The sequence below is a fragment of the Pristiophorus japonicus genome, chromosome 24, assembly GCF_044704955.1.
Source record: "Pristiophorus japonicus isolate sPriJap1 chromosome 24, sPriJap1.hap1, whole genome shotgun sequence".
Lineage (NCBI taxonomy): Eukaryota > Metazoa > Chordata > Chondrichthyes > Pristiophoridae > Pristiophorus > Pristiophorus japonicus.
Window position 1 is genome coordinate 376,834 of NC_092000.1, and position 19,201 is coordinate 396,034.

Here is a 19,201-nt window from a genome sequence, read left to right on the forward strand (position 1 = left end):
ATCAGAGGGTGCAACTGGTGCAGACCTAGAGGTCACCTGCACACCGCAGGTAACCAAATATAAAAGGGTGATCACCTTACTGTAACCTCTTTCAGGAGCTTCAATAAATGGACTAAGGTCACAACAGTTCAAGTGCAATACCTTACCTCGTGGAGTCATTGCTAGAGTGCTTACAGTCATAACACAAGTCCCACTCCAGAGACTTGATAATATAATCTGGATTGACACTCCCCGTGCAGTACTGAGGAAGGGCTGCACTGTTGGAGGGACAGTACTGAGGGAGCATTGCACTGTCGGAGGGACAGTACTGAGGGAGCGCTGCACCGTGGGAGGGGCAGTACTGAGGGAGCGCCGCACTGTCGGAGGGACAGTACTGAGGGAGCGCCACACTGTCGGAGGGGCAGTACTGAGGGAGCGCTGCACTGTCGGAGGGGCAGTACTGAGGGAGTGCTGCACTGTCGGAGGGGCAGTACTGAGGGAGCGCCGCACTGTCGGAGGGACAGTACTGAGGGAGCGCCACACTGTCGGAGGGGCAGTACTGAGGGAGCGCTGCACTGTCGGAGGGGCAGTACTGAGGGAGTGCTGCACTGTCGGAGGGGCAGTACTGAGGGAGCGCTGCACTGTCGGAGGGGCAGTACTGAGGAAATGCTGCACTGTGAAGGGACAGTGCTGAGGGAGTGTTGCACTTTAGGTGGGGCAGTACTGAGGAAGCACTGCACTATCGGAGGCTCAGTATTGAGGAAGTGCTGCACTCTCAGGTGGATGTAAAAGATCCCATGGAACGAATTCAGAGAAGAGCAGGGAAGTTCTCCCCAGTGTCCTGGCCAACATTTATCCCTCAACCAGCATCACTAAATCAGATTTTCTGGTCATTACCACATTGCTGATGGTGGTAGCTTGCTGTGCATAAATTGGCTGTCACATTTTCTACATTACAGATGTTATGTATTTAACCCTTGGCAAACTGTATCACACTACCACCAGAGGGCCTACCTGTTGGAGTCCCAAGGGATCCCAGCATCCCTTGGGTGCACTGTATATAAGCAGGCCTCCCATGCGGTAGCTGCACTCTGGAGTCTAATTAAAGGAGCTAAGGTCACACTTACTCATTGATTACAGTACTCAGTTTCATCCTTTATTATGAGCGTAATAATTGGTGACGAGGTAACGAACATCCGCGCGAAAATGCAAGTAACAGTTGGTATTCTGGAGAAATTCACCGAAGGGGACGATTGGGAGGCCTTTGTGGAGAGACTCGACCAATACTTCGTGGCCAACGAACTGGAAGTGGACAAGAACGCTGCCAAACGAAGGGCGATCCTCCTCACTGTCTGTGGGGCAACAACCTATGGCCTCATGAAGAATCTTCTAGCTCCGGTAAAACCAGCAACCAAATCCTATGAAGAATTGTGTACACTGGTCCGGGAGCTCCTAAATCCAAAGGAAAGCGTTTTGATGGCGACGTATCAGTTCTACATGTGTTAACAGTCGGAGGGCCGGGAAGTGGCGAGCTACGTCGCCAAACTAAGGCGCCTCGCAGAACATTGCGAATTCAATGGATTCCTTGAACAAATGCTGAGAGGCTTTTTTGTGCTTGGCATTTGCCATGAGGTAATCCTTCGCAAACTATTGACTGTTGAAACAAAGAATCTGTGCAAAGCCATAACGATAGCCCAGGCATTTATGTCCACCAGCGATAACACCAAACAAATTTCGCAGCATAAAGAGGTTTCAGCCAGTACTGTGTGCAAAGTAATGTCGTTTTCAAGCAGGAATATACATGGCAGAATGTACACGCCGGCTGCTGCATGACCTCAGATGACCCAGAATCCGCCATCAATTGTTAATGCGAGGCAATTAACACCTTGTTGGCGCTGTGGAGGTGATCATCGGGCCCATTAATGCCGCTTCAAGCACTATGCTGCAGAACAATGAGACACCTCCAGCGAATGTGCAGACGAGCTGCAAACCCTGCAAACCACGTTGCAGAGGAAGATCGATCCATGGTGGATCAGGCTGAACTAGAGACTCGAACCGAAGAGGAAGAAGTGTACCTTCACCACGAAATGTCCACCGATAATGTTAAAAGTTGAACTGAACGGAATTCCAGTATCCATGGAACTGGACACGGGTGCGAATCAGTCCATAATGAGCAAAAAGGTCTTCGACAGGCTGTGGTGCAACAAGGCACACAGGCCCAAGCTCAGCCCCATTCATAATAGCTAAGAACTTACACCAAAGAACTGATCCTTGTAATTGGCAGTGCAGAAGTAAAAGTCTCCTATGACGGAGCAGTGCACGAACTCCCACTATGGATTGTGCCAGGAGATGGCCCCACAATGTTCGGCAGAAGCTGGCTGGGAAAAATCCACTGGAACTGGGACGATATCCGAGCGCTTTCGACCGTCAACGACGCCTCATGTGCCCAGGTTCTGAGCAGATTTCCATCGTTGTTTGAGCCAGGTATTGGAAGTTTCTTGGGGACGAAAGTACAGATCCACTTGGTTCCCGGTATACAACTCATCCACCAGTAGGCACAGGCAGTACCGTACATGATGCGAGAGAAAGTGGAAATTGAGCAGGATAGGCTGCAGCGAGAAGGCATCATCGCGCAGGTGGAATTCACTCAAAGGTGACTGCATGGTCAGAATTTGTGGGGACTACAAAGTAACGATTAACCGTTTTTCGCTACAGGACTAGTACTCTCTACCCAAGGCAGATGACCTATTTGCGACCCTGACTGGAGGAAAGACATTCACCAAATTGGGCCTGACCTCGGCCTACATGATGCAGGAGCTGGAGGAATCTTCGAAAGGCCTCACCTGCATCAACACACACAAAGGTCTGTTCATCGATAACAGATGCCCATTCGGGATTCGTTCGGCCGCGGCAATTTTCCAATGGAACATGGAGAGCCTGCTAAAGTCGGTTCCACGCGCTGTGGTTTTCCAGGACGACATACTGGTCACAGGTCGGTACACCATCGAAGAGTTGAAGAATCTGGAAGAGGTTCTAAGTTGGCTAGATCGCGTGGGACTCAGGTTGAAAGGTTTGAAGTGTGTTTTCCTGGCGGAGGAGGTCGAGTTCTTGGGAAGAATCGCAGCAGACGGCCTCAGACCCACCGATGCCAAGACAGAGGCCATCAAGAATGCTGCCGAGACCACAGAATATGACGGAGCTGCGGTCATTCCTGGGACTCCTTCACTATTTCGGTAATTTCCTACCCGGGGTAAGCACCTTGCTGGAACCTCTACATGTGCTACTGCGCAAGGGAGACGACTGGGTATGGGGGAATTCACAAGAGGCTGCCTTTGAGAAAGCCAGAAATCTGTTATGTTCAAACAAACTGCTTGTTCTGTATAACCCATGTAAACGATTAGGGTCAGGTGTGTGTTACAACAGGCTAATGAATTGGGGATTTTGCAACCGGTCGCTTATGCGTCCAGGAGTCTGTCCTAGGCCAAAAGGGCCTACAGCATGATTGAAAAAGAAGCTCTGGTGTGCATTTACGGGGTGAAAAAAATGCACCAGTATTTTTTTGGTCTCAAGTTTGAGCTTGAAACTGACCATAAGCCGTTCATATCGCTATTCTCAGAGAGCAAAGGGATTAACACCAATGCCTCTGCCCGCATCCAAAGATGGGCGCTCATGCTGTCGGCATACAACTATGTAATCTGCCACAGACCGGGCACAGAGAACTGTGCTGATGCTCTCAGTCGGCTACCATTGCCCACCACCGGGATGGAAATGGCACAGCCTGCAGACTTGCTCATGGTGAAGGATGCATTCGAAAATGAAAAGTCACCCGTTACGGCTCACCAGATCAGGACCTGGACCAGCCAGGATCCTTTAGTGTCCCTGGTAAAAAAATTGTGTCCTCCATGGGAGCTGGTCCAGCATCCCATTGGAGATGCAGGAAGAGATTAAACGGTTCCACAGGCGCAAAGACGAAATGTCCTTACAAGCGGACTGTCTTTTGTGGGGTAATCGCGTGGTCTTGCCCAAGAAAGGCAGAGAAACATTCATACGTGACCTACACAGCACCCACCCAGACATTGAAATGATGAAAGCCATAGCCAGATCCTGGCATCGACTCAGATTTAGAGTCATGTGTGCACCAGTGCAACACTTGCTCTCAACTGAGCAATGCACCCAGAGAGGCACCGCTAAGTTTGTGGTCGTGGCCCTCCAAACCGTGGTCTAGGATCCACGTTGACTATGCGGGCCCAATTCTAGCCAAAATGTTCTTTGTTGTTGTGGATGCTTACTCAAAATGGATTGAATTTGTAATGTCTGTAAGCACGTCCACCGCCACCATCAAAAGCTTACGAGCCATGTTTGCCACACACGGCCTGCATGATGTCCTAGTCAGCGACAATGGGTCGTGTTTCACCAGTGCTGAATTCAAGGAATTCATGACCTGCAATGGGATCAAGCATGTCGAATAATGGAGGCATGTGAAAAAGGAACGGCAGTAATCATGGGGGATTTTAACCTACATATTGATTGGTCAAATCAAATCGCATGGGGTAGCCTTGAGGAGGAATTCATAGAATGCATACGGGATTGTTTCTCAGAACAGTATGTTACAGAACCTACAAGGGAGCAAGCTATCTTAGATCTGGTCCTGTGTAATGAGACAGAAATAATAAACGATCTCTTAGTAAAAGATCCTCTTGGAATGAGTGATCACAGTATGAATTTGTAATACAGATTGAGGGTGAGGAAGTAGTGTCTCAAACGAGCATACTATGCTTAAACAAAGGGGACTACAGTGGGATGACGGCAGAGTTGGCTAAAGTAGACTGGGAACACAGACTAAACAGTGGCACAATTGAGGAAGAGTTGAGGACTGTTAAGGAGCTCTTTCATAGTGCTCAACAAAAATATATTCCATGAAAAAGAAGGGCAGTAAGAGAAGGGATAACCAGCCATGGATAACATAGAAACATAGAAAATAGGTGCAGGAGTAGGCCATTCGACCCTTCTAGCCTGCACCGCCATTCAATGAGTTCATGGCTGAACATGCAACTTCAGTACCCCATTCCTGCTTTCTCACCATACCCCTTGATCCCCCTAGTAGTAAGGACTACATCTAACTCCTTTTTGAATATATTTAGTGAATTGGCCTCAACAACTTTCTGTGGTAGGGAATTCCACAGGTTCACCACTCTCTGGGTGAAGAAGTTTCTCCTCATCTCGGTCCTAAATGGCTTACCCCTTATCCTTAGACTGTGACCCCTGGTTCTGGACTTCCCCAACATTGGGAACATTCTTCCTGCATCTAACCTGTCTGAACCCATCAGAATTTTAAACATTTCTATGAGGTCCCCTCTCATTCTTCTGAACTCCAGTGAATACAAGCCCAGTTGATCCAGTCTTTCTTGATAGGTCAGTCCCGCCATCCCGAGAATCAGTCTGGTGAACCTTCGCTGCACTCCCTCAATAGCAAGAATGTCCTTCCTCAGGTTAGGAGACCAAAACTGTACACAATACTCCAGGTGTGGCCTCACCAAGGCCCTGTACAACTGTAGCAACACCTCCCTGCCCCTGTACTCAAATCCCCTTGCTATGAAGGCCAACATGTCATTTGCTTTCTTAACCGCCTGCTGTACCTGCATGCCAACCTTCAATGACTGATGTACCATGACACCCAGGTCTCGTTGCACCTCCCCTTTTCCTAATCTGTCACCATTCAGATAATAGTCTGTCTCTCTGTTTTTACCACCAAAGTGGATAACCTCACATTTATCCACATTATACTTCATCTGCCATGCATTTGCCCACTCACTTAACTTATCCAAGTCACTCTGCAGCCTCATAGCATCCTCCTCGCAGCTCACACTGCCACCCAACTTAGTGTCATCCGCAAATTTGGAGATACTACATTTAATCCCCTCGTCTAAATCATTAATGTACAGCGTAAACAGCTGGGGCCCCAGCACAGAACCTTGCGGTACCCCACTAGTCACTGCCTGCCATTCTGAAAAGTACCCATTTACTCCTACTCTTTGCTTCCTGTCTGACAACCAGTTCTCAATCCATGTCAGCACACTACCCCCAATCCCATGTGCTTTAACTTTGCACATTAATCTCTTGTGTGGGACCTTGTTGAAAGCCTTCTGAAAGTATAAATATACCACATCAACTGGTTCTCCCTTGTCCACTCTACTGGAAACATCCTTTAAAAAATTCCACAAGATTTGTCAAGCATGATTTCCCTTTCACAAATCCATGCTGACTTGGACCTATCATGTCACCTCTTTCCAAATGCGCTGCTATGACATCCTTAATAATTGATTCCATCATTTTACCCACTACTGAGGTCAGGCTGACCGGTCTATAATTCCCTGTTTTCTCTCTCCCTCCTTTTTAAAAAGTGGGGTTACATTGGCTACCCTCCACTCGATAGGAACTGATCCAGAGTCAATCGAATGTTGGAAAATGACTGTCAATGCATCCGCTATTTCCAAGGCCACCTCCTTAAGTACTCTGGGATGCAGTCCATCAGGCCCTGGGGATTTATCGGCCTTCAATCCCATCAATTTCCCCAACACAATTTCCCGACTAATAAGGATTTCCCTCAGTTCCTCCTCCTTACTAGACCCTCTGACCCATTTTATATCCGGAAGGTTGTTTGTGTCCTCCTTAGTGCTTGTTCAATTGGTCTGCCATTTCTTTGTTCCCCGTTATGACTTCCCCTGATTCTGACTGCAGGGGACCTACGTTTGTCTTTACTAACCTTTTTCTCTTTACATATCTATAGAAACTTTTGCAATCCGTCTTAATGTTCCCTGCAAGCTTCTTCTCGTACTCCATTTTCCCTGCCCTAATCAAACCCTTTGTCCTCCTCTGCTGAGTTCTAAATTTCTCCCAGTCCCCGGGTTCGCTGCTATTTCTGGCCAATTTGTATGCCACTTCCTTGGCTTTAATACTATCCCTGATTTCCCTTGATAGCCACAGTTGAGCCACCTTCCCTTTTTTATTTTTACGCCAGACAGGAATGTACAATTGTTGTAGTTCATCCATGCGGTCTCTAAATGTCTGCCGTTGCCCATCCACTGTCAACCCCTTAAGTATCATTCGCCAATCTATCCTAGCCAATTCACGCCTCATACCTTCAAAGTTACCCTTCTTTAAGTTCTGGACCATGGTCTCTGAATTAACTGTTTCATTCTCCATCCTAATGCAGAATTCCACCATATTATGGTCACTCTTCCCCAAGGGGCCTCGCAGAACGAGATTGCTAATTAATCCTCTCTCATTACACAACACCCAGTCTAAGATGGCCTCCCCCCTAGTTGGTTCCTCGACATATTGGTCTAGAAAACCATCCCTTATGCACTCCAGGAAATCCTCCTCCACCGTATTGCTTCCAGTTTGGTTAGCCCAATCTATATTAAAGTCACCCATTATAACTGCTGCACCTTTATTGCATGCACCCCTAATTTCCTGTTTGATGCCCTCCCCAACATCACTACTACTGTTTGGAGGTCTGTACACAACTCCCACTAACGATTTTTGCCCTTTGGTGTTCTGCAGCTCTACCCATATAGATTCCACATCATCCAAGCTAATGTCCTTCCTAACTATTGCATTAATCTCCTCTTTAACCAGCAATGCTACCCCACCTCCTTTTCCTTTTATTCTATCCTTCCTGAATGTTGAATACCCCTGGATGTTGAGTTCCCAGCCCTGATCATCCTGGAGCCACGTCTCCGTAATCCCAATCACATCATATTTGTTAACATCTATTTGCAGTTAATTCATCCACCTTATTATGGATACTCCTTGCATTAAGACACAAAGCCTTCAGGCTTGTTTTTTTAACACCCTTTGTCCTTTTAGAATTTTGCTGTACAGTGGCCCTTTTTGTTCTTTGCCTTGGGTTTCTCTGCCCTCCACTTTTCCTCATCTCCTTTCTGTCTTTTGTTTTTGTCTCCTTTTTGTTTCCCTCTGTCTCCCTGCATTGGTTCCCATCCCCCTGCCATATTAGTTTAACTCCTCCCCAACAGCACTAGCAAACACTCGCCATAGGACATTGGTTCCGGTCCTGCCCAGGACCAAGGAAATAAAGGAGAGTATCAAATTGAAAACCAATTCGTATAAGGTGGCCAAGGTTAGTGGGAAACTAGAAGATTGGGAAAATTTTAAACAACAGCAAAGAATGACTAAGAAAGCAATAAAGAAGGGGAAGATAGATTACAAATGTAAACTTGCGCAAAACATAAAAACAGATAGTAAAAGCTTTTACCGATATATAAAATGGAAAAGAGTGACTAAAGTAAATGTTGGTCCCTTAGAAGATGAGAAAGGGGATTTAATAATGGGAAATGTGGAAATGGCTGAGACCTTAAACAATTATTTTGCTTCGGTCTTCACAGTGGAAGACACAAAAACCATGCCAAAAATTGCTGGTCACAGGAATGTGGGAAGGGAGGACCTTGAGACAATCACTATCACTAGGGGGGTAGTGCTGGACAGGCTAATGGGACTCAAGGTAGACAAGTCCCCTGGTCCTGATGAAATGCATCCCAGGGTATTAAAAGAGATGGCGGAAGTTATAGCACTTGCATTCGTTATAATCTACCAAAATTCTCTGGACTCTGGGGAGGTACCAGCGGATTGGAAAGCAGCTAATGTAACGTCTCTGTTTAAAAAAGGGGGCAGACAAAAGGCAGGTAACGATAGGCCGATTAGTTTAACATCTGTAGTGGGGAAAATGCTTGAAGCTATCATTAAGGAAGAAATAGCAGGACATCTAGATAGGAATAGTGCAATCAAGCAGACGCAACATGGATTCATGAAGGGGAAATCATGTTTAACTAATTTACTGGAATTCTTTGAGGATATAACGAGCATGGTGGATAGAGGTGTACCGATGGATGTGGTTATTTAGATTTCCAAAAGGCATTCGATAAGGTGCCACACAAAAAGTTACTGCAGAAGATAAAGGTACGCAGAGTCAGAGGAAATGTATTAGCATGGATCGAGAATTGGTTGGCGAACAGAAAGCAGAGAGTCGGGATAAATGGGTCCTTTTCGGGTTGGAAATCAGTGGTTAGTGGTGTGCCATAGGGATCGGTGCTGGGACCACAACTGTTTACAATATACATAGATGACCTGGAAGAGGGGACAGAGTGTAGTGTAACAAAATTTGTAGATGACACAAAGATTAGTGGGAAAGCGGGTTGTGTAGAGGACACAGAGAGGCTGCAAAGAGATTTGGATAGGTTAAGCGAATGGGCTAAGGTTTGGCAGATGGAATACAATGTTGGAAAATGTGAGGTCATCCACCTTGGGAAAAAAAACAGTAAAAGGGAATATTATTTGAATGGGGAGAAATTACAACATGCTGCAGTGCAGAGGGACCTGGGGGTTCTTGTGCATGAAACTCTTTTTGGGAGTAAACAAAAAACATTAAACCGTGCCCCCCCGATCTGGGGGAAACACCAAACATTTACAGGCCCTTTTATTTTTTTTGCTGTTTTTTTTTGGCACAAAAACATATTTTTTTTTTCCAAGTGCCCCCTATAAAAGGGGAGGGGGACACTAAAAGCACCGGCAATTAAAACAAATTAACTTAAAAAAAAACATAAAATCAAATTAAAATTTGGTTGCCGGGCGTGATGATGCACTCCAGTCCCTCCGGTGCCCCCCTCTCGCGGAAGGCCGCGAGCGTACCGGTGGACACCGCGTGCTCCATCTCCAAGGACACCCTGGACCGGATGTATGCGCGGAAGAGAGGCAGGCAGTCCGGCTGAACGACCCCCTTGACCGCCCGCTGCCTGGACCGGCTGATGGCCCCCTTGGCCGTGCCCAGGAGCAGTCCTACGAGGAGGCCCTCGGACCTACCCGCTCCCCTCCGCACAGGGTGCCCGAAGATCAGGAGTGTGGGACTGAAGTGCAGCCAGAATTTCAGGAGCAGCCTCTTTAGATAACAAAACAGGGGCTGCAACCTCGTGCACTCAATAAAAACATGGAACACGGACTCTTCCAGACCGCAGAAATTGCAAGCGGCCTGGGAGCCCGTGAACCGGCTTAAAAATTGATTGCACGGCACTGCTCCATGCACCACCCTCCAGGCCAGGTCCCCGATGAATAGTGGGAGGACCCCTGCGTAGAGTGCCCTCCATCGGGAACCCCTGCCTCCTCCGGACGGCAAGATGGTACGCCATGGCGTGTCCGGACGGCAGGCGAGGATGGCAAAGTTGAGAGTGTGCAGGAGCAGCCCATACAGGAAACCCCTCCGCGCGGAACTGAAAGGCACGGAGGGGTTTCCCCGAGGCGGCTCAAGTTGTGAGGCGCCGGCCCCCGAGGGAGGTTCCGAGGTTTGGCGCCGATTAGGAATTCCGTCCGGACGGGGGTCAGTTCGGACGGGATCTCCCCACGTGCTTGAGCCTCCTCGATGCACCTGACGGAGTCGGGGCCCAGAGCTCTTTTTAGCGACTCGATGGCATCGGCCGCGTGGCGGATGTTGGCAGAATTTAGGCGCCGCGCCAGCGTGTCTGGCACCATCCAGCCCGCTCCTCCGCCATCGAGCAGGTCCCTGACCCTGGTCACCTCACCAGCCACAGCCCTCTCGTCCGACCGCCACCAAAAACCTCGGTCGTGGAGGTACGGATTCCCGAGCAGCGGCTCCTGCAGGACGGCCGCCACTCCAGCCGGTGGAGAGCTGTGCTTGGTGGAGACTTTGTTCCAGACCCTGATGAGTTCCTTGTAAAAGACAGGCAGCTCCCGGAGGGCGGTCCTGACGCCCCCCACACTCACAAACAGGAGCTGCGTGTCGTAGTTGAGGCCGTGCTGCTGGCGGAAGAAATACATCGCCAGAGCACGCCACCTAGGAGGGGGCTCAACGTAAAGGTATCTCTGCAGGGTCTGAAGACGGAAAGTCGCGAGCTGGGCGCTGACGCACACCAACGACTGACCGCCCTCCTCAAGCGGGAGACGCAAGGCCGCGGCAGAGACCCAGTGCTTCCTATTGTTCCAGAAGAAGTCCACCAGCTTCTTCTGTATCTTGGCGACAAACGCAGGGGGAGGGGTCAAAGTGACCAGCCGGTACCACAACATGGCGGCCACCAGCTGGTTTATGACTAGCGCTCGACCCCTGTAGGACAGCACTCGGAGCAGTCCTGTCCAGCGCCCTAGGCGAGCGGCGACCTTGGCCTCCAGCTCCTGCCAGTTCGCCGGCCAGGCTTCCTCATCCGGGCTAAGGTAGACTCCCAGATAGAGGAGATGGGTCGTGCTCCAGGCAAAAGGCCTGAGCTCCTCCGGCAGGGAGTCCACCCGCCACTGACCCACCAGGAGTCCGGAACATTTCTCCCAGTTGATTCTGGCGGAGGATGCGGCCGAGTAAATCTCCTGGCACTCACGCATCCTCCGCAGGTCAGCGGGATCCTCTACCGCGAGGAGCACGTCATCGGCGTAAGCCGAGAGGACGACCTCCACGCCCGGCCCTTGCAGAGCCAGTCCCGTCAACCTCGTCCGCAAGAGGAGCAGGAAAGGCTCCACGCAGACGGCATATAACTGGCCGGACATGGGGCATCCCTGGCGCACCCCTCTCCTAAAGCGAAGGGGCGCCGTCAAGGACCCGTTAACCTTAATCAGACACTCCGCGACGGCGTACAAAAGTCGGATCCGGGCGACGAAATGCGTCCCAAACCCGAAAGCGCGCAGAGTTCCAAGCAGATAGTCGTGATCCACCCTGTCGAACGCCTTCTCTTGGTCGAGGGATAGGAAGGCGACCGACAGACCAGCCTCCTGGGAACAATGGATTGAGGTCCCGGACCAGATGGATGTTATCGTGGATTGTCCGGCCCGGGACTGTGTAGGACTGGTCGGGGTGGATCATGTGGTCCAGCACGGCACCAAGGCGAGCAGACATCGCCCTGGCGAAGATTTTGTAGTCCGTGCTGAGGAGGGAGACCGGGCGCCAGTTCTTAAGGAGGCGGAGATCGCCCTTCTTAGGCAGCAGGACGATGACTGCCCTGCGCCAAGAGAGGGGCATCTCCCCGGTCGCCAGACTTTCCCCCAGGACCCGCGCGTAGTCGCCCCCCAGGACGTCCCAGAACGCCCTGTGGAACTCCACGGTCAGCCCGTCCAGCCCCGGGGATTTTCCCCTCGAGAGCCGGGCGAGGGCACCGGTCAGCTCCGCCAGGCTTAGCGGAGCTTCCAGATTTTCGGCGCCCTCCGGGCTGACCTTCGGCAGGTCCTCCCATAAAACTCTACGCGCTTCCTCGCTGGACGGCTCCGGAGAGAACAGAGCCCCATAATATTCACGGGCCCTGTTGTTGACGCCCTCCGGATCCGAGACGAGAGAGCCGTCGTCGGCCAGCAGCGTCAAGAGCTGCTTACGGACACCCTGTCTTTTTTCCAGCGAGTAGAAGAAGGGGGAGCCGCGGTCCAGATCCCGCAGGAACCGGATCCGCGACCTCACGAACGCGCCTCGGGACCCGACGAGCTTCAGGTCCTTCAGCGCGGCCTTCTTCCCTTCGTACACCATCCGCAGGGCCGGGTCCTGGACGACTTGACCGAGACGGGCTTCCAGGTCGAGCACCTCTTTTTCTAGGCGCCCGACTCTGGCCGCCCGCCTCTTGGTCGACCCCCTCGCGTACTCTTGACAGAAGACACGGACGTGAGCCTTGCCCACGTCCCACCATAGCCTCAAGGAGGGGAAGCCCCCCTGCTTCCTTCTCCAGTCGGACCAGAATCGACGGAACGAGTCCTGGAACCGCACGTCCTCCAGCAGCCGGTTGTTAAAGTGCCAGTACGCAGATCCCGTCCTCGCGCGGAGCGAAGCGAGCTCCGCCCACACCAGGTGGTGGTCCGAACACCGGGACGCAGGAAACGTACGCCCGAGACACGTAAAGGCGGTCGACTCTGGACCATCCTACTCCAGGCCTCACCCAAGTAAAGGCGCTGGAGTCGGGATGGAGATTTCGCCAGACGTCCACCAAGTCGAAGGACCCGACCAGGTCCCTCAACTTCTCCATCGCCGTCATGCTCTGCGGGGCACCGGAGCGGTCCCTCGCCTCGTGGGTGCAGTTAAAATCCCCCCCGAGGACAATGCAGTCGCCGACGTCGACGGAGCCAAGAAGAGCGGACACCTCTTCGAAGAAGCGCGTTTGCTGCGGGCCGGGCTGAGGGGCGTACACGTTCACGAGATGGAGCGGCACGTCCCCCAGGCGAACCGTTACGTGCAGCAAGCGGCCTGGCACGGGCTCCTCGACCCCCAAGATCTCCGGCTGAAAATGCGGGGCCAGCAAGATGGCCACCCCACTAGAAGTGGTAGTGAGGTGGCTCATGCGGACCTCTCCTTGCCATTCCAGGAGCCACGTGGCTTCGTCTCCCGGAACGGTGTGGGTTTCTTGCAGGAAGCACACCGCATATTTCCCCTCCCGCAGGAGCGAAAAATTGTTAAATCTACGGTGTGCCTCTCTGCCGCCGTTGATGTTGAGGCTGGCTATGGTTATCTTCATGACAAAAGCATAGTGCAACCTCTACCTAACCTATTGTGGGGGGGGAGTGGAGTCTTTTGTTGACCTCCACTCCTTCAGCAGCCCAGCGAGTAACCTTTTGAGCCGGCGCAGCTCAAGGCCTTGCGTCTTTGATAAGGGCCCGCCCGCGGCCATGGTTTTAACGGCGGCGCGGACGGACGCGACGAGCAGCCCCGGCTCGGACCATCTTTCCAGGGCCAGATGGGCTCGGTTGCGGCGACCCTGGCTCTGGACCAAAAAGTCCCGGAGTTCCTCTACGGGAATGAGGGGGGACTCAGCGGCGGGCACGAGGAGATCCACCGCCTCACTGGCGATGGACTCGAGATCTTCTCCCTCGTCCCCCACCGAGTCCCCGTCCCCCTCCGGGAGGTCGCCGCCAGCAGCCGGCCCGTCGACCGCACGAGGTACGGCAAACGGCCCGGCTGCTCCATCCGGCCCTGGCTCTGCCCCGATCCCACCCCCAGGATCGTCGGCAGAGGAGTCCCCACTGGGCTCTTTTAAAAGTGGTGCTGGGTCGGGAAGCGACAGCGGAAGGGGTTCCTCCTCCGCCCCAGGAACCGGGGAACACGGAGAGACTTGGTCAAAGAAAAGTTCCAGGTCCACTAAGTCCCCCAGCTCCAAAGTAGGGGGCGAGGGTTGTTGTCCTTCCCCCTCCCCGCCGCCACCCCCCGGCCCAGCGTGTACAGAATCTTTAAAATTATTCATAATTTCGGTTTCTGCCGGGCCGAGCGACTCCCGGGAGAAGTTGGTTAATAGCTGGGCGGGCTCAGGTTCGGCCTTTTCGGCCCCGCCCGCCTCAGTCCCCGGGACGCTCGGCCCGGCGGCAATGCATTCCTCCGCTGGCCACACGCCCCCCACGACAGGCAGATCTTCCACGCCATCCCCGGGAGGCAGAGGCTGGGCAGTCTCGACTGCCTCACCCTCCCCGGGGACAGACTCCTCTCGCCTACAGCGCAGTTTGGGGGCGCTGGTGGGGGACGCGGGACATGCGGCGGGCACCGACTCCTCCGCGGAGGGATGTTGTTCCCCCTCCGCCTCATTGGAGCGGCGCCTCCTTTTTTTCCTGGGGGGGCGCGGAGGCAGGTAGACCTCCATGTCTGCCGAGGCCTCCCGCTCCACTCCCCCCTTTTTCTTATCTTGCCCGCGCCCGAACCCCTCTGCGGTATTGATCGAGGGCTCGGGCACGGGCTCAGGGCACCCCGCGCTCGCCGGTGACGGGGTTGGGCCGAGCGCGGTAAACAGATTGTCTGGCGCACCGAGGGGACCCGCCTCTAGATGTCTCGTCTTCTTCCGCGCCTTCTTTCCGTTCGGACGCTCTCCCTCCCCCCCGCCGGAAGCCGTGAAAACAAAGGCCCCCGACGATGCCCGCGCACCCACAGCTCCCGGCATGCGGACGCTACTAGGGGGGAGGGGTGGCAGCGGCGCCAGCCTTGGCCGCCTTCGGTGGTTTGGCGGCCCTGGAGGCGGGGCAGTTCTTGCGAACGTGCCCCACCTCCCTGCAGGCATGGCACCGCACGCCGTCCGACGTCCAGAAGACGCGGTAGGCAGTCCCCTCGTGCACCACATTAAAAGACCCCTCCGTCGTCTCCTCCCGCGCCAGCCGGACAAAGAGCTGGCGGCGGAAGGAGAACACGTGGCGCAGGCTGTTCTCCCTGAGGCCAAGCGGTATGGGGTTGATCCCCGACCTTACCTCCCCCAGTTGGTGTAGGTGAGGGAGGAGGAGCTCAGCGGGAACAAAGGGCGGGACGTTCGATAGAATGACCCTCTGCGCTGTGGCCCACCGTGAGCCCCCTTTCGAGGGCCAGGGACACCGCCCGCTCCGACCCCAGGAAGAACACGGCCTTCCCAGACATCTTGGAGGCTGCGACAATGGCCGAGGGGCCAACTACCCCAGCCATCGCCTGCACGCACTCCTCGATGCTCATTGTGGGGTGAGTGTAGCTCTTGACCCCGTGTTTCTTGGTAATTAGTCTGAAAAGTGGCAGGGCAGCAGGAGGCGCAGGAGGCGCCGTGGATGTGGACGCCGCCTGCGCATAAGTCTTAGCTGTCCCTGCCACCGGTGTGGATGGGGCTCAACGTAAAGGTATCTCTGCAGGGTCTGAAGACGGAAAGTCGCGAGCTGGGTGCTGACGCACACCTCCTTGTGCATGAATCCCAAAAAGTTAGTTTGCAGGTGCAGCAGGTAATCAGGAAGGCGAATGGAATGTTGGCCTTCATTGCGAGAGGGATGGAGTACAAAAGCAGGGAGGTCCTGCTGCAACTGTATAGGGTATTGGTGAGGCCGCACCTGGAGTACTGCGTGCAGTTTTGGTCACCTTACTTAAGGAAGGATATACTAGCTTTGGAAGGGGTACAGAGACGATTCACTAGGCTGATTCCGGAGATGAGGGGGTTACCTTATGATGATAGATTGAGTAGACTGGGTCTTTACTCGTTGGAGTTTAGAAGGATGAGGGGTGATCTTATAGAAACATTTAAAATAATGAAGGGGATAGACGGGATAGAGGCAGAGAGGTTGTTTCCACTCGTGGGGAAACTAGAACTAGGGGACACAGCCTCAAAATATGGGGGAGCCAATTTAAAACCGAGTTGAGAAGGAATTTCTTCTCCCAGAGGGTTGTGAATCTGTGGAATTCTCTCCCCAAGGAAGCAGTTGAGGCTAGCTCATTGAATGTATTCAAATCACAGATAGATAGATTTTTAACCAATAAGGGAATTCAGGGTTATGGGGAGCGGGCGGGTAAGTGGAGCTGAGTCCACGGCCAGATCAGCCATGATCTTGTTGGGCGGCGGAGCGGGCTCGAGGGGCTAGATGGCCTACTCCTGTTCCTAATTCTTATGTTCTTATGTTCTTATTAATGTTGGGGAAGTCCAGAACCAGGGGTCACAGTCTAAGGATAAGGGGTAAGCCATTTAGGACCGAGATGAGGAGAAACTTCTTCACCCAGAGAGTGGTGAACCTGTGGAATTCTCTACCACAGAAAGTTGTTGAGGCCAATTCACTAAATATATTCAAAAAGGAGTTAGATGAAGTCCTTACTACTCGGGGGATCAAGGGGTATGGTGAGAAAGCAGGAATGGGGTACTGAAGTTGCATGTTCAGTCATGAACTCATTGAATGGCGGTGCAGGCTCAAAGGGCCGAATGGCCTACTCCTGCATCTATTTTCTATGTTTCTATGTTTCTTTGTCACATCTGCCCTGTTCAAGCCCGCATCCAATGACCAGGCAGAACGGGCAGTTCAAACCATCAAGCAAAGCTTGAAATGTGCGTCAGAAGGCTCCCTGCAGACCCAGCTGTCCCGAGTGCTGCTCAGCTACCACACCAGACCCCACTCACTCACCGGAGTTCCCCCGGCTGAGCTGCTCATGAAAAGTGTGCTCAAAACAAGGCTCTCTCTTGTCCACCCTGATCTCCATGATCATGACGAGGGCAGGCGGCATTCACAAAGCAAGTACTATGATCGCGCAAATTTGTCACGCGATATTGAGGTCAATGATCCTGTGTTTGTGTTCAATTATGGACATGGTCCCAAATGGCCCGCTGGCACGGTCATAGCCAAAGAAGGGAGTAGGGTGTTTCTGGTCAAATTGGCCAATGGACTAATGTGCAAAAAGCATTTGGACCAAACCAAATTGCGGTTCACTAACACCACGAGCAACCCGAAGAGGACATCACAAACTTCGACCCTCCAACATACACACAAGTGGCAACCGACATCGTGGTTGACCACGAAGCCGAACTCACCATCCCTAGCAGCCCGGCACACCCACACTCGCATTTGTACTGAGATGATCGACAAGGGAACGAAAAGTCCCAGATCGTCTCACCCTGTAAATAAGTGTACTGTTGACTTTATGAGGGAGTGATGTTATGTATTTACCCTTGGCAACATGTATCATACCGCCACCAGAGGGCCTACCTGTTGGAGTCCCAAGGGATCCCAGCATCCCTTGGGTGCACTGTATATAAGCAGGTCTCCCATGCTGTACCTGCACTCTGGAGTCTAATTAAAGGAGCTAAGGTCACACTTACTCACTGCTCACAGTACTCAGTTTCATCCTTTATTATGAGTGTAATAACAACAATGACTACACTTCAAAAGTATTTCATTGGCTATAAAGTGCTTTGGCATGTTCTGAGATTGTTAAAGGTGCCAAATGAATGCAAATCTTTATTTTCTTTCACTTTTTCTGTTTTTAACCCACTGCATAAAATACTCTCCTAACTTCTCCTTTCAATCTTTGAATGCTGATCTTCGATTGGTGCCCTCTAGTTACCAACTCTGACCAATGGAAATAGGATTTCCCTACTTACCTTATCAAAATCTTTCATCATTTTCAGTACCCTCTCAGATCTCTGTTTAAACTTCTCTGTTCTAATGAAACTAGGCCCAGTTTTTCTAGTCTCTCCTCATAATTGAAGTCTCTCATCCCTGGTACCTGCCTCAACTCATTTGCTGTTGCCTCATCCATGCCTTTGTTACCTCTAGACTTCACTATTTCAACGCTCTCCTGGCCAGCCTCCCATCTTCTACGCTCCATAAACTTGAGCTCATCCAAAACTCTGCTGCCTGTATCTAACTCGCACCAACTCATGTTCACCCATCACCCCTGTGCTCGCTGACCTACATTGGCTCCCGGTCCAGCAACGTCTCAATTTAAAAAATGTTATCCTTGTTTTCAAATCCCTCCATGGTCTCGACCCTCCCCATCTCTGTAACCTCCTCCAGACCTACAACTCTCCGAGATCTCTCCAATTCTGGCCTCTTGTCCATCTCTGATTTTGATCATTGGCGGCCATGCCTTCAGCTGCCTAATACCCAAGCTCTGGGATCATAGAATCATAGAAATTTACAGCACGGAAGGAGGCCATTCGGCCCATCGTGTCCGTGCCAGCCGACAAAGAGCTATCCAGCCTAATCCTACTTTCCAGCTCTTGGTCTGAAGCTTTGTAGGTTACGGCACTTAAAGTGCACATCCAAGTACTTTTTAAATGTGGTGAGGGTTTCTGCCTCTACCACCCTTTCAGGCAGTGAGTTCCAGACCCCCACCACTTTCTGGGTGAAAAAAAACCCCTCAAATCCCCTCTAATCCTTCTTCCCAATACTTTAAATCTATGCCCCCTGATTGTTGACCTCTCTGCTAAGGGAAATAAGTCCTTCCTATCCACCCTATCTAGGTCCCTCATCATTTTATACACCTCAATAAGGTCCCCCCTCAGCCTCCTCTGTTCCAAAGAAAACAACCCCAGCCTATCCAATCTTTTCTCATCGCTAAAAAATCTCCAGTCCAGGCAACATCCTCGTAAGTACCCTCTCTAATGCAATCACATCTTTCCTGTAATGCGGTGACCAGAACTGCACGCAGCACTCCAGCTGTGGCCTAACTAGTGTTTTATACAGTTCAAGCATAACCCCCCTGCTCTTGTATTCTAAGCCTCGGCTAATAAATGCAAGTATTCCATATGCCTTCTTAACCACCTTATCTACCTGGCCTGCTACCTTCAGGGATCTGTGGACATGTACTCCCAGGTCCCTTTGTTCCTCTGCATTTCTCAGTGTCCTACCATTTAATGTGTATTCTCTTACTTTGTTAGTCCTCCCCAAATGCATTATCTCACACTTCTCAGGATTGAATTCCATTTGCCACTGTTCTGCCCACCTGACCAGTCCATTGATATCTTCCTGCAGTCTACAGCTTTCT